The following is a 15,770-nucleotide window of genomic DNA, read 5'->3' on the forward strand; positions in this document are numbered from 1 at the left end:
AATACCCCAAAAAAGACAAAACACACACACTGTGAAAGTAAAAGTTTATTTACAAACACTTACACACTCACACATACTTTCCTAGTGTCCCACGTAGCCCCTTTGGTCCTCTTGTCCAGCTGTAAACTTAAAAATATATACTCGCTCATTATCCAGTGAAGAACGGTCCTCTTCTGTCCATGTAAACAGAGGTTAAAAAATAATAAAACGCTAACACCTGGACCATCGGACATGTAGAGGTGTATGTTTACACATACACTTCTACTACGCGAATGAGAACCCTCTACCGATAGTAATATCAATAGAGGGTCCCCTCAGCTTTTCAGGAGCCACAGCAGCAGCTTCCTGATTGGCTCTGTGTTCCTAGGGTACAGCCAATCGCGGCTTACCCTCTATAATGAATGGAGACGCTCTGCTCCATTCATTGCTATGCTGGGAACTGCTTAATTGATGTAACCACAAGGGTCAGCACCAATTGACCTTGTTTGACAGTTACAGGCAGCCAGTGAAGGAAGTAGAGGATGGGTGTTATGTGGCTAGAACGGGGCTGGTTGGTTAACAGTCTGGCAGCTGTGTTTTGCACCAGCTGTAAGTTGTGCAATTCTTTTGCTGGGAGACCAAGGTAGAGAGGGCATTACAGTAGTCTAATCGAGATGATACAAATGCATGTATGACTTTTAGCAGATCATCTGAGGGAATTTAAGTGCTTGATTCTGGCTATGTTCCTCAGGTGAAAGAATGAGGATTTGATTGTGGCTGATATCTGATGTTTAAGTATCAAGCCACCATCCAGGACAACGCCAAGATTCCGCACACGATCAGTGGTTTGTAATTCTGAATCCCCGAGTGTAAGTCCAGTTGGTTGGCTATGCTGCAGTCTTGTCCTTTGATGTTGCGGTCCTATCATAAGGACCTCTGTTTTATCCAGGGTCATTCGCAGCCAACTGGCGCTCATCCACTCCTGGAGCTCAGCTAGACAGCCATTTAGGGTTGCTATTGTGTTATCAGTTCCTGGAGCAAAGGACAAGTACAGTTGTGTATCATCTGCATAGCAGTGGTAGACCAGGCCATGGCGCCTGATTATTTCACCCAGCGGGAGCATGTATACTGCAAAAAGCATGGGGGATAGTATAGAACCTTGTGGGACACCACCTGGCAATGGCTCTGATGGTGATGAGTATACTCCAGACGATACTCTCTGTGGCCTGCCTGTGAGAAATGATTTTAACCAGCTTAGGACTGTGCCATCCAGACCACAGAAATGTATCAGTCGCTCAATCAGAAGCCCATGGTCCACGGTATCAAATGCTGCCGAGAGATCCAGAAGGATTAATAGTATCTCCTTACATGTATCTAATAACAATGACAATGACCTGCTCTATCTAAGAATCAGGATTTATTTGCTATATTTCACAACATTAGAATTTTTTCCATCTCCTCATCTCAATAGGCCCAGGCAGCCCGCCTCTCTCATCCACTGTCTGCTATAAATTGTTATATGACAGTGGACAGCAGAAGGTCAGGCCCCTACCCTATTCTCCACATATTTATCTGATTTCAGTACTCTCTCATCCAGTTGCCGGTGAATTACTCTCTGTAATGCCAAAAATAACAGAGAACCTGTGCAATTGACTGGACTGGACAGCAGAAGTACTCTGATTCTGGGTATTTGTCAACAACCACACTCTCTCTCTCATTTGTGTCACCGGGATAAATTACTGCCATATTTCACTGGTCACGCCCGATATCATCTGATCTTGGAAGCTAAGCAGTGATAAGCCTGACCAGTACCTAGATGGGGAGACCACTAGGGAATATCAGGTGCAGTAAGTATTATTCCCCATCAAATACAAACAGCAGAAGTGTTGGAGAAACCTTTGACCCTTACCACTACTCTACCATCTAATCTATCTCTTTTTAAATTTTTTTTGTTAATTACGCAGCAACCTAACCTATACCAGGAGACCCTTGAAACAGAAGGCATCCCATATTGGACACTTGTATTTGTTATTTTTTTATCAATGCTTCTGATTTCACTTTTCTGGGTAGCTAATAAGATTCTAGTTTTAAATATTTTTCACCTCCGGTGTATCCAAATTAATACATCTTGATTATTTGAATTCCGTGAATAATTTATAATTGATATCTCACGTATTTGGATGTGGAGGTAATCTTCATAGTTTTTCATATATGTTTTGTCTTTTCTGTGTATGAATTCTTTTATACTGCATGTAATTAAAAGCTAAGTGTTAATCATTTCTTTTATTTCAAGTGTGCCCCAACACAGAGTCTTTCTTTCCTTCTTCCACAATAATAGTATAAATTACTGACTCTGAGAGCACCAACTGAAAATAATCATTGACACCCACTTCAGGGATCACTTATACATTATATCGTTGGTATCTTTAGGGCCACATAGAACCAAGCCCCCTAAATAAAATTGATTATAAAGTCCAGTGCGGTACCAAACAAACCCTTTATTTGTGTACCATGTAACCACAAGGCTCTGCACCAATTGACCTTGTTGGTTGACCACGTGCTTAAAAATCGCACCCTATGTAGCAAAAAATTGCAAGTTACAAACGTACAATTTGATGCGATTTTTTATTTATTTTATTTTTTTCAGACACCTGAAAAATCGCACCCTATCACATCTAGCCGTATAGATCTACACTAAAAAGATCTACAGTCAATAGGTCTACAACTAATGGTATACACACATTAGGTTGACAGGGTCACAAGGTTGACATGTAAAAGGTAGACCGTTCAACAGGTTGACAGGGTCAAAAGGTCGACATGACAATTTTTTTTTAAATCTTTTTCTCTGACGTCCTAGTGGATGCTGGGAACTCCGAAAGGACCATGGGGAATAGCGGCTCCGCAGGAGACTGGGCACAACTAAAGAAAGCTTTTAGGTCACCTGGTGTGCACTGTCTCCTCCCACTATGACCCTCCTCCAAGCCTCAGTTAGATTTTGTGCCCGGCCGAGGTTGGATGCACACTAGGGGCTCTCCTGAGCTTCTAAAAAGGAAAGTATATAATTAGGTTTTTTATTTTACAGTGAGACCTGCTGGCAACAGGCTCACTGCAGCGAGGGACTAAGGGGAGAAGAAGCGAACCTACCTGCTTGCAGCTAGCTTAGGCTTCTTAGGCTACTGGACGCCGTTAGCTCCAGAGGGATCGACCGCATGGAACTGGCCTTGGTGTTCGGTCCCGGAGCCGCGCCGCCGTCCCCCTTACAGAGCCAGAAGCAAGAAGAGATCCGGAAAATCGGCGGCAGAAGACATCAGTCTTCACCAAGGTAGCGCACAGCACTGCAGCTGTGCGCCATTGCTCCTCATACACACTTCACACTCCGGTCACTGAGGGTGCAGGGCGCTAGGGGGGGGTGCCCTGAGCAGCAATAAAAACACCTTGGCTGGCAAAAATACCACAATATATAGCCCCAGAGGCTATATATGTGATAATTACCCCTGCCAGAATCCATAAAAAAGCGTGAGAAAAGTCCACGAAAAAGGGGCGGAGCTTTCTCCTTCAGCACACTGGCGCCATTTCTCCCTCACAGCTCCGCTGGAAGGAAGCTCCCTGGCTCTCCCCTGCAGTCTACACTACAGAAAAGGGTAAAAAAGAGAGGGGGGGCACTAAATTTAGGCGCAGTATATATAACAGCAGCTATAGGGGACATAATTCAGTTAGTCCCTGCATTATATAGCGCTCTGGTGTGTGCTGGCATACTCTCACTCTGTCTCCCCAAAGACGCCTCCCACTTTTGTGGGTCCGGTCCTGTCCTCTGTTAGAGCATTTCCTGTGTGTGCGGTGTGTCGGTACGGCTGTGTCGACATGTTTGATGAGGATAATGATGTGGAGGCGGAGCAGATGCCTATAGAAGGGATGTCGCCCCCTGCGGGGCAGACACCTGAGTGGATGGACTTATGGAAGGAATTGCGTGCACGTGTCGACTCCTTACACAAAAAATTTGACGACATGCCAAATGCGGGACAGCCGGCTTCTCAGCTCGTGCCTGTCCAGGCGTCTCAAAGGCCATCGGGGGCTCTAAAACGCCCGCTACCTCAGATGGCAGACGCGGATGTCGACACGGATACTGACACCAGTGTCGACGACGATGAGTCTAGTCTAATGTCCACTAAGGCCATTCGTTGCATGATTGAAGCAATGAAAGAGGTGTTACAAATTTCTGATATAAACCCAGGTACCACTAAAAAGGGTATTATGTTTGGGGAGAAAAAACTACCCGTAGTTTTTCCCCCATCAGAAGAATTAAATGAAGTGTGTGAAGAAGCTCACACGTTTGTCTAAAAAGGTGGCACTACCGTCTCCGGATACGGCCGCCCTCAAGGAACCTGCTGATAGAAAGCAGGAGGCGATCCTGAAGTCTGTATATACACACTCAGGCATTATACTTAGACCAGCTATTGCGTCAGCATGGATGTGCAGTGCTGCCGCTGCGTGGTCAGATTCCCTGTCAGAAAATATTGACACCCTAGACAGGGACACTATTCTGCTAACCATAGAGTGTATAAAAGACTCAGTCTTATACATGAGAGATGCACAGTGGGAGATCTGCCGGCTGGCATCTAAAATAAGTGCATTGTCCATTTCTGCTAGGAGAGGCTTATGGACTCGCCAGTGGACAGGGGATGCAGATTCAAAAAGGCACATGGAAGTTTTGCCTTATAAGGGTGAGGAGTTATTTGGGGATGGTCTCTCGGACCTAGTTGGGAAGTCAGCATTTTTACCCCATGTTCCCTCACAGCCTAAAAAGGCGCCGTTTTATCAGGTACAGTCCTTTCGGACTCAGAAAAACAGGCGTGGAAAAGGTGGGTCCTTTCTGTCCAGAGGCAGAGGTAGGGGAAAAAGGCTGTAACAAACAGCAGGGTCCCAGGAGCAAAAGTCCTCCCCCGCTTCTTCCAAGTCCGCCGCATGACGGTGGGGCTCCACAGATACGGTGGGGGGCCGCCTCAAAAATTTCAGCGTTCAGTGGGCTCGCTCACAGGTGGATCCCTGGATCCTGCAAATAGTATCTCAAGGGTACAAACTGGAATTCGAGGCGTCTCCACCCCACCGGTTCCTAAAATCTGCCTTGCCGATTACTCCTTCAGACAGGGAGGCTGTGCTAGCGGCAATTCACAAGCTGTATTCCCAGCAGGTGATAATCAAGGTGCCCCTACTTCAACAAGGACGGGGTTACTATTCCACACTGTTTGTGGTACCGAAACCGGACGGTTCGGTGAGACCCATTTTAAATTTGAAATCCTTGAACACATACATAAAAAAATTCAAGTTCAAGATGGAATCGCTCAGGGCGGTTATTGCAAGCCTGGACGAGTGGGATTACATGGTATCCCTGGACATCAAGGATGCTTACCTGCATGTCCCCATTTACCATCCTCACCAGGAGTACCTCAGATTTGTGGTACAGGATTGCCATTACCAATTCCAGACGCTGCCGTTTGGACTCTCCACGGCACCGAGGGTGTTTACCAAGGTAATGGCGGAAATGATGATACTCCTTCGAAGAAAGGGAGTTTTAATTATCCCGTACTTGGACGATCTCCTAATAAAGGCGAGGTCCAAGGAGCAGTTGTTGGTCGGAGTAGCACTATCTCGGGAAGTGCTACAACAGCACGGATGGATTCTATACATTCCAAAGTCACAGCTGGTTCCTACCACACGCCTACTGTTCCTGGGGATGGTTCTGGACACAGAACAGAAAAAAGTATTTCTCCCGCAGGAGAAAGCCAAGGAGCTGTCATCTCTAGTCAGAGACCTCCTCAGGAGGTGCTACACCAGCACGGTTGGATTCTGAATATTCCAAAATCACAGCTGGTTCCGACGACACGTCTACTGTTCCTGGGTATGATTCTGGATACAGTCCAGAAAAAAGTGTTTCTCCCGGAGGAGAAAGCCAAGGAGCTGTCATCTCTAGTCAGAGACCTCCTGAAACCAAAACAGGTATCGGTGCATCACTGCACGCGGGTCTTGGGAAAGATGGTGGCTTCTTGCGAAGCAATTCCCTTCGGCAGGTTCCATGCCAGAATTTTTCAGTGGGACCTGTTGGACCAATGGTCCGGATCGCATCTTCAGATGCATCGCCTAATAACCCTGTCTCCAAGAACCAGGGTGTCTCTGCTGTGGTGGCTGCAGAGTGCTCATCTTCTAGAGGGCCGCAGATTGGGCATACAGGACTGGGTCCTGGTGACCACGGATGCCAGCCATCGAGGCTGGGGGGCAGTCACACAGGGAAGAAACTTCCAAGGACTATGGTCGAGTCAGGAGACTTCCCTACACATAAATATTCTGGAACTAAGGGCCATTTACAATGCCCCAAGTCAGGCAAAATCCCTGCTTCTACACCAGCCGGTACTGATCCAGTCAGACAACATCACGGCAGTCGCCCATGTAAATCGACAGGGCGGCACAAGAAGCAGGATGGCGATGGCAGAAGCCACAAGGATTCTCCGATGGGCGGAAAATCACGTACTAGCACTGTCAGCAGTGTTCATTCCGGGAGTGGACAACTGGGAAGCAGACTTTCTCAGCAGGCACGACCTCCACCCGGGAGAGTGGGGACTTCATCCAGAAGTCTTCACGCTGATTGTAAATCGATGGGAACGGCCACAGGTGGACATGATGGCGTCCCGCCTAAACAAAAAACTAGAGAGATATTGCGCCAGGTCAAGGGACCCTCAGGCGATAGCTGTGGACGCTCTAGTGACACCGTGGGTGTTCCAGTCAGTTTATGTGTTCCCTCCTCTGCCTCTCATACCAAGGGTACTGAGAATAATAATAATAAGAAAACGAGGAGTAAGAACAATACTCGTGGTTCCGGATTGGCCAAGACGAGCGTGGTACCCGGCATTGGTTTGAGCCACTTAAAACCGTGGATCTAAAATATCTCACGTGGAAAGTGGTCATGTTATTGGCCTTGGCTTCAGCCAGGCGTGTGTCAGAATTGGCAGCTTTGTCATGTAAAAGCCCTTATCTGATTTTCCATATGGATAGGGCGGAATTGAGGACTCGTCCCCAGTTTCTCCCTAAGGTGGTATCAGCTTTTCACTTGAACCAACCTATTGTGGTGCCTGCGGCTACTAGGGACTTGGAGGATTCCAAGTTACTGGACGTAGTCAGGGCCTTGAAAATTTATGTTTCCAGGACGGCTAGAGTCAGGAAAACTGACTCGCTATTTATCCTGTATGCACCCAACAAACTGGGTGCTCCTGCTTCTAAGCAGACTATTGCTCGCTGGATTTGTAGCACAATTCAGCTGGCGCATTCTGCGGCTGGACTGCCGCATCCTAAATCGGTAAAAGCCCATTCCGCAAGGAAGGTGGGCTCATCTTGGGCGGCTGCCCGAGGGGTCTCGGCTTTACAACTTTGCCGAGCTGCTACTTGGTCAGGGGCAAACACGTTTGCAAAATTCTACAAATTTGATACCCTGGCTGAGGAGGACCTTGAGTTCTCTCATTCGGTGCTGCAGAGTCATCCGCACTCTCCCGCCCGTTTGGGAGCTTTGGTATAATCCCCACGGTCCTTTCGGAGTTCCCAGCATCCACTAGGACGTCAGAGAAAATAAGATTTTACTCACCGGTAAATCTATTTCTCGTAGTCCGTAGTGGATGCTGGGCGCCCATCCCAAGTGCGGATTGTCTGCAATACTTGTACATAGTTATTGTTAACTAAAGGGTTATTGTTGAGCCATCTGTTGAGAGGCTCAGTTGTTTTCATACTGTTAAACTGGGTTTAGTATCACGAGTTATACGGTGTGATTGGTGTGGCTGGTAGGAGTCTTACCCGGGATTCAAAATCCTTCCTTATTATGTCAGCTCGTCCGGGCACAGTGTCCTAACTGAGGCTTGGAGGAGGGTCATAGTGGGAGGAGCCAGTGCACACCAGGTGACCTAAAAGCTTTCTTTAGTTGTGCCCAGTCTCCTGCGGAGCCGCTATTCCCCATGGTCCTTTCGGAGTTCCCAGCATCCACTACGGACTACGAGAAATAGATTTACCGGTGAGTAAAATCTTATTTTTAATACTTTATCATCCACTTGGACTACGATTGGGAATAGTAACCTGCACATGCGAGGGGACCGTACACTAATAGGGCTTGTTTGTGGCAGAGAAGTGACAAAACACCCCAAAAAGCTAAAAAAAAAATGTCTACCTTTTTTGTGTTGACCCTTTGACCCTGTCGACCATTCATACTGTACCTATTTTATGTCGACCTTTTGACCCTGTCGACCTAATGCATGTCTACCATTAATGGTAGACCTATTGACTGTAGACTTTTTTAGTGTAAATCTAATAGTACACACCCACTTTTATCGGCCCTGTCTTTTGCCTTGTTACACTGACTTGATACTTTTTAGCAATTTTGCTAATTTTTCCACATTTTTTTTTTTTTTTTAATCTTACTTTGCTTATAGTGTACCAGGGCCCTCATCCTGAGTTGATCGCTAGCTGCTTTCGTTAACAGCGCAGCGATCGGGCAAAAAAATCGGCACTTCTGCGCATGCGTATGGTGCGCACACGCAACGTACTTTCACAAAAGCCGATGCAGTTTTTTACACAAGGTCTAGCGACGCTTTTCAGTCGCACTGCTGATCGTTGAGTGATTGACAGGAAGTGGGTGTTTCTGGGTGGTAACTGACCGTTTTCGTGGAGTGTGTGTAAATACGCAGGCGTGCCAGATAGAAACGCAGGAGTGGCTGGAGAAACGGGGGAGTGGCTGGCCGAACGCAGGGCGTGTTTGTGACGTCAAAACAGGAACTAAACAGTCTGAAGTGATCGAAAGGTAGGAGTAGGTCTGCAGCTACTCTGAAACTGCACAATTTTTTTTGTAGCAGCGCTGCGATCCTTTCGTTCGCTATTCTGCTATGCTAAGATACACTCCAAGAGGGCGGCGGCTTAGCGTTTGCACTACTGCTAAAAGCAGCTAGCGACTGAACAACTCGGAAATGAGGTCCCAGGTACATAGGATTAGTGTTTTGGCGCGGCTAAAGGGGCTTTTTGGCTCAATTTGAGGATAGGTGTGTGTGGACACATCTGTAAACACTGTTCTCCCAATATTTTGTATTAATAATGCAGTAGACTTCTGTAAATGTCATATTAACATTTTACTGCACTAATGGGACATATTAAGTCTTTTAAATGTATCATAGCAAATATTTACAAATGGGGGTGGACATATTAATGTATAACATGGGAGCCAGTTAGTCAATTTAGGAGCCAGTAAGAATGACTCTCAAAAGTCTGTATTAATATTACTACCTGTCTACCTGGATTTATCCTTTCTTGAGTTAATATTGAATCTCTGTAGACCTGCACACACTTTCATATTGATTGCGTCATAAACTGAAGGTTGGCTGTCTACTCCATGTGGGACTGGAGGGTAAGAGGACCTTTCCAGAATATTTCTGGGCCCATTCCAAGGGTTTCCTCGTCATCAACCTGGTATTGATGGGATTAGGTGACCACACTACATGATGCTAAAAGGAATAACAGTAGAGGATGAGCAAGTGTTAGTTGCAGAGATATCTGATTTGGGTTGAGCACATTTTTGTGTATTTGACTAAATAGTAAAGCTACAGTTGTGCTCATAAGTTTACATACCCTAGCAGAATTTGTGATTTTTTTTTGCCCAATTGTCAGAGAATATGAATGATAACTCACAAACTTTTCTTTCACTCATGGTTAGTGGTTGGGTGAAGCCATTTATTGTCAACAACTGTGTTTACTCTTTTTAAATCATAATGACAACAGAAACTACCCAAATTACCCTGATCAAAAGTTCACATACCACAGTTCTTAATACCGTGTATTGCCCCCTTTAACATCAATGACAGCTTGAAGTCTTTTGTGGTAGTTGTGGATGAGGCTCTTTATTTTCTCAGATGGTAAAGCTGCCCATTCTTCTTGGCAAAAAGCCTCCAGTTCCTGTAAATTCTTGGGCCGTCTTGCATGAACTGCACGTTTGAGATCTCCCCAGAGTGGCTCAATGATATTGAGGTCAGGAGACTGATGCTGCATTCAGATCGCAAATGCCGGATCCTACCCGGTAAGAGAAACGTGTCCTTACCGGGTGGGATCCGGCATTTGCGCTCCTCTGCTGGCTTTCCGACCCGGCAATATACCGGTCGGATGCCATAGCAGCGGGGGGGCGCAGCAGTAGCAGGGGCGGGGGTGGAGGCGGCGCTGAGAGATGAGCTCATCTCCTGCGCCGCCTCTCCCTATGCTGTGAATGGGAGCCGTGTCGCATCGGAACGGCTCCCATTCACACTGCGCCTGACCTGGTATTCAACCCGGTAATAACCCTTCTTTTTTACCGGGTTGAATTACCGGGTCAGGCGACCCGCTAATTCTGCAAAGGACCTTTCACATCGCACACTGACCCGTTTCGACACGGCAATATGCCGTGTCGACACCGGGTTTTTAGTGCGATGTGAAAGGGGTATGAGATGGCCACTCCAGAACTTTCACTTTATTCTGCTGTAGCAAATTTCAACTTTCGAACATATCGGGAAGTAAGATAATTAAGGAACTATTCATGAAGCAGTTAAGAGTGGAGAAGTGAGCCTGTGGAGCAGTTGCCTATGGCAACCAATCAGCTGCTCTGTATAATTGTATAGTATATTGGTATAGAAGAGAAAAGACAACTCCTTTTTATGGGGCACTCTTATTGAAATTCTAAAACGTAACTTTTATTGAAATCGGACTCACATTAACATACAACATGAAACATTTAATCAAATAAAAGGTTATTAAATATTTCTCTATCGTCCTAAGTGGATGCTGGGGTTCCTGAAAGGACCATGGGGGGATAGCGGCTCCGCAGGAGACAGGGCACAAAAGTAAAGCTTTTACAGGTCAGGTGGTGTGTACTGGCTCCTCCCCCCATGACCCTCCTCCAGACTCCAGTTAGATTTTTGTGCCCGGCCGAGAAGGGTGCAATTCTAGGTGGCTCTCATAAAGAGCTGCTTAGAGAGTTTAGCTTAGGTTTTTTATTTTACAGTGATTCCTGCTGGCAACAGGATCACTGCAACGAGGGACAGAGGGGAGAAGAAGTGAACTCACCTGCGTGCAGGATGGATTGGCTTCTTGGCTACTGGACATGAAGCTCCAGAGGGACGATCACGGGTACAGCCTGGATGGTCACCGGAGCCACGCCGCCGGCCCCCTCACAGATGCTGAAGCAAGAAGAGGTCCAGAATCGGCGGCTGAAGACTCCTGCAGTCTTCTTAAGGTAGCGCACAGCACTGCAGCTGTGCGCCATTTTCCTCTCAGCACACTTCACACGGCAGTCACTGAGGGTGCAGGGCGCTGGGGGGGGGCGCCCTGGGAGGCAAATGAAAACCTTTAAAAAGGCTAAAAATACCTCACATATAGCCCCAGAGGCTATATGGAGATATTTACCCCTGCCTAAATGTACTAAATAGCGGGAGACGAGCCCGCCGAAAAAGGGGCGGGGCCTATCTCCTCAGCACACGGCGCCATTTTCTGTCACAGCTCCGCTGGTCAGGAAGGCTCCCAGGTCTCTCCCCTGCACTGCACTACAGAAACAGGGTATAACAGAGAGGGGGGGCAAAATAAATGGCAATATATTAATATAAAAGCAGCTATAAGGGAGCACTTAATCATAAGGCTATCCCTGTCATATATAGCGCTTTTTGGTGTGTGCTGGCAGACTCTCCCTCTGTCTCCCCAAAGGGCTAGTGGGTCCTGTCTTCGTATAGAGCATTCCCTGTGTGTCTGCTGTGTGTCGGTACGTGTGTGTCGACATGTATGAGGACGTTATTGGTGTGGAGGCGGAGCAATTGCCAAATATGAGGATGTCACCTCCTAGGGGGTCGACACCAGAATGGATGCCTTTATTTGTGGAATTACGGGATAGCGTCAACTCGCTTAAGCAGTCGTTTGCCGACATGAGGCGGCCGGACACTCAATTAGTGCCTGTCCAGGCGCCTCAAATACCGTCAGGGGCTGTAAAACGCCCCTTGCCTCAGTCGGTCGACACAGACCCAGACACAGGCACTGATTCCGGTGGTGAAGGTGACGAATTAACCGTATTTTCCAGTAGGGCCACACGTTATATGATTTTGGCAATAAAGGAGATGTTACATTTAGCTGATACTACAGGTACCACTAAACAGGGTATTATGTGGGGTGTGAAAAAACTACCAGTAGTTTTTACCGAATCAGAAGAATTAAATGACGTGTGTGATGAAGCGTGGGGTGCCCCGATAAAAAAACTGCTAATTTCAAAGAAGTTATTGGCTTTATACCCTTTCCCGCCAGAGGTTAGGGAGCGCTGGGAAACACCTCCTAGGGTGGACAAAGCGCTAACACGCTTATCAAAACAAGTGGCGTTACCCTCTCCTGAGACGGCCGCACTTAAAGATCCATCAGATATGAGGATGGAAAATATCCAAAAAGGTATATACACACATGCAGGTGTTATACTACGACCAGATATTGCGACTGCCTGGATGTGCAGTGCTGGGGTAGTTTGGTCAGAGTCCCTGATCGAAAATATTGATACCCTGGACAGGGACAATATTTTACTGTCGTTAGAACAAATAAAGGATGCATTTCTTTATATGCGTGATGCACAGAGAGATATCTGCACACTGGCATCACGGGTAAGTGCTATGTCCATTTCGGCCAGAAGAGCTTTATGGACACGACAGTGGACAGGCGATGCGTAGAGGAGTTATTTGGGGTCGGTCTATCGGATTTGGTGGCCACGGCTACGGCCGGGAAATCCACCTTTCTACCTCAAGTCACTCCCCAACAGAAAAAGGCACCGACCTTTCAACCGCAGCCCTTTCGTTCCTTTAAAAATAAGAGAGCAAAGGGCTATTCATATCTGCCACGAGGCAGAGGACGAGGGAAGAGACAGCAACAGGCAGCTCCTTCCCAGGAACAGAAGCCCTCCCCGGCTTCTACAAAAGCCTCAGCATGACGCTGGGGCTTCGCAAGCGGACTCGGGGGCGGTAGGCGGTCGTCTCAAGAATTACAGCGCGCAGTGGGCTCACTCGCAGGTAAATCCCTGGATCCTGCAGATAATATCTCAGGGGTACAGGTTGAAATTAGAGACAGAGCCACCTCGCCGTTTCCTGAAGTCTGCTTTACCAACGTCCCCCTCAGAAAGGGAGACGGTTTTGGAAGCCATTCACAAGCTGTATTCTCAGCAGGTGATAGTCAAGGTACCTCTTCTACAACAAGGGAAGGGGTATTATTCCACTCTTTTTGTGGTACCGAAGCCGGATGGCTCGGTAAGGCCTATTCTAAATCTGAAGTCCTTGAACCTGTACATAAAGAAGTTCAAGTTCAAGATGGAGTCACTCAGAGCAGTGATAGCGAACCTGGAAGAAGGGGACTTTATGGTATCCTTGGACATCAAGGATGCGTATCTCCACGTTCCAATTACCCCTCACACCAGGGGTACCTCAGGTTCGTTGTACAAAACTGTCACTATCAGTTTCAGACGCTGCCGTTTGGTTTGTCCACGGCATCTTGGGTCTTTACAAAGGTAATGGCCGAGATAATATTTCTTCTTCGAAGAAAAGGCGTATTAATTATCCCATACTTGGACGATCTCCTAATAAGGGCAAGGTCCAGAGAACAGCTAGAGATGGGTTTAGCACTATCTCAAGAGGTGCTAAAGCAGCACGGATGGATTCTGAATATTCCAAAATCCCAATTAATGCCGACAACTCGTCTGCTGTTCCTGGGGATGATTCTGGACACAGTTCAGAAAAAGGTTTTTCTTCCCGAAGAAAAAGCCAAGGAGTTATCTGACCTGGTCAGGAACCTCCTAAAACCAGGAAAGGTGTCTGTACATCAATGCACAAGAGTCCTGGGAAAAAATGGTAGCTTCTTACGAAGCAATCCCTTTCGGCAGATTCCATGCAAAGGGATCTGTTGGACAAATGGTCAGGGTCGCATCTTCAGATGCACCTGCGGATAACCCTGTCGCCGAGGACAAGGGTATCCCTTCTGTGGTGGTTGCAGGAGGCTCATCTATTGGAGGGCCGCAGATTCGGCATGCAGGATTGGATCCTGGTGACCACGGATGCCAGCCTGAGAGGCTGGGGAGCAGTCACACAGGGAAGAAATTTCCAGGGAGTGTGGTCGAGCCTGAAAAAGTCTCTTCACATAAGCATTCTGGAACTAAGAGCAATCTACAATGCTCTAAGCCAGGCGAAACCTCTGCTTCAAGGAAGACCGGTGTTGATCCAGTCGGACAACATCACGGCAGTCGCCCATGTAAACAGACAGGGCGGCACAAGAAGCAGGAGGGCAATGGCAGAAGCTGCCAGGATCCTTCGCTGGGCGGAGAATCACGTGATAGCACTGTCAGCAGTATTCATCCCGGGCGTGGACAACTGGGAAGCAGACTTCCTCAGCAGACACGACCTTCACCCGGGAGAGTGGGGACTTCATCCAGAAGTTTTCCACATGCTATTAAACCGTTGGGTAAAACCAATGGTGGACATGATGGCGTCTCGCCTCAACAAGACACTGGACAGGTATTGCGCCAGGTCAAGAGATCCGCAGGCAATAGCTGTGGACGCGCTGGTAACACATTGGGTGTACCAGTCGGTATAGGTGTTTCCTCCTCTGCCTCTCATACCAAAGGTTTTGAGGATTATACGGCAAAGAGGAGTAAGACTAGTGGCTCCGGATTGGCCAAGAAGGACTTGGTACCCGGAACTTCAAGAGATGGTCACGGACGATCCGTGGCCTCTACTTCTGAGAAGGGACCTGCTTCAGCAGGGTCCTTGTTTTTTTCAAGACTTACCGCGGCTGCGTTTGACGGCATGGCGTTTGAATGCCAGATCCTAAAAGGAAAAGGCATTCCAGAAGAAGTCATTCCTACCTTGATAAAGGCAAGGAAGGAAGTCACCGCGAAGCATTATCGCCGTATTTGGCGAAAATATGTTGCGTGGTGCGAGCAGCGGAGTGCTCCGATGGAGGAATTTCAACTGGGTCGTTTTCCTACATTTCCTGCAATCAGGATTGTCTATGGGTCTCAAATTGGGATCTATTAAGGTTCAAATTTCGGCCCTATCAATATTCTTCCAAAAAGAATTGGCCTCAGTCCCTGAGGTCCAGATTTTTATCAAAGGAGTACTGCATATACAGCCTCCTGTGGTGCCTAAGGTGGCACCGTGGGATCTAAATGTAGTTTTAGATTTCCTCAAATCCAATTGGTTTGAACCACTAAAGAATGTGGATTTGAAATATCTCACATGGAAAGTGACTATGTTACTGGCCCTGGCTTCGGCCGGGAGAGTATCTGAACTGGCGGCTTTGTCTTATAAAAGCCCTTATTTAATTTTCCATTCGACATAGGGCAGAGCTGCGGACGCGTCCGCATTTTCTCCCTAAGGTGGTATCAGCGTTTCACCTGAACCAGCCTCTTGTAGTGCCTGCGGTTACAGACGACTTGAAGGACTCCAAGTTGTTGGACGTTGTCAGAGCCTTAAAAATATACATTTAAAGGACGGCTGGAGTCAGAAAATCTGACTCGCTGTTTATACTGTATGCACCCAACAAGTTGGGTGCACCTGCTTCTAAGCAGTCGATTGCTCGTTGGATTTGTAACAAAATTCAACTTGTACATTCTGTGGCAGGCCTGCCACAGCCTAAATCTGTTAAGGCCCATTCCGCAAGGAAGGTGGGCTCATCTTGGGCGGCTGCCCGAGGGGTCTCGGCATTACAACTCTGCCGAGCAGCTACGTGGTCAGGGG

At 47.4% G+C, this 15,770-nt stretch overlaps 1 protein-coding gene and 1 pseudogene across 5 annotated transcripts in view; both read left to right on the top strand.

Moving 5' to 3' along the window:
- ANO8 (anoctamin 8) overlaps window positions 1-15,770 on the top strand; it is a 244,048-nt gene that overhangs the window by 86,229 nt on the left and 142,049 nt on the right. The gene's annotated exons all lie outside the window — the stretch shown is intronic.
- LOC134944666 (5S ribosomal RNA) lies at window positions 1,714-1,833 on the top strand (annotated as a pseudogene).

The sequence above is a fragment of the Pseudophryne corroboree genome, chromosome 1, assembly GCF_028390025.1.
Source record: "Pseudophryne corroboree isolate aPseCor3 chromosome 1, aPseCor3.hap2, whole genome shotgun sequence".
NCBI lineage: Eukaryota > Metazoa > Chordata > Amphibia > Anura > Myobatrachidae > Pseudophryne > Pseudophryne corroboree.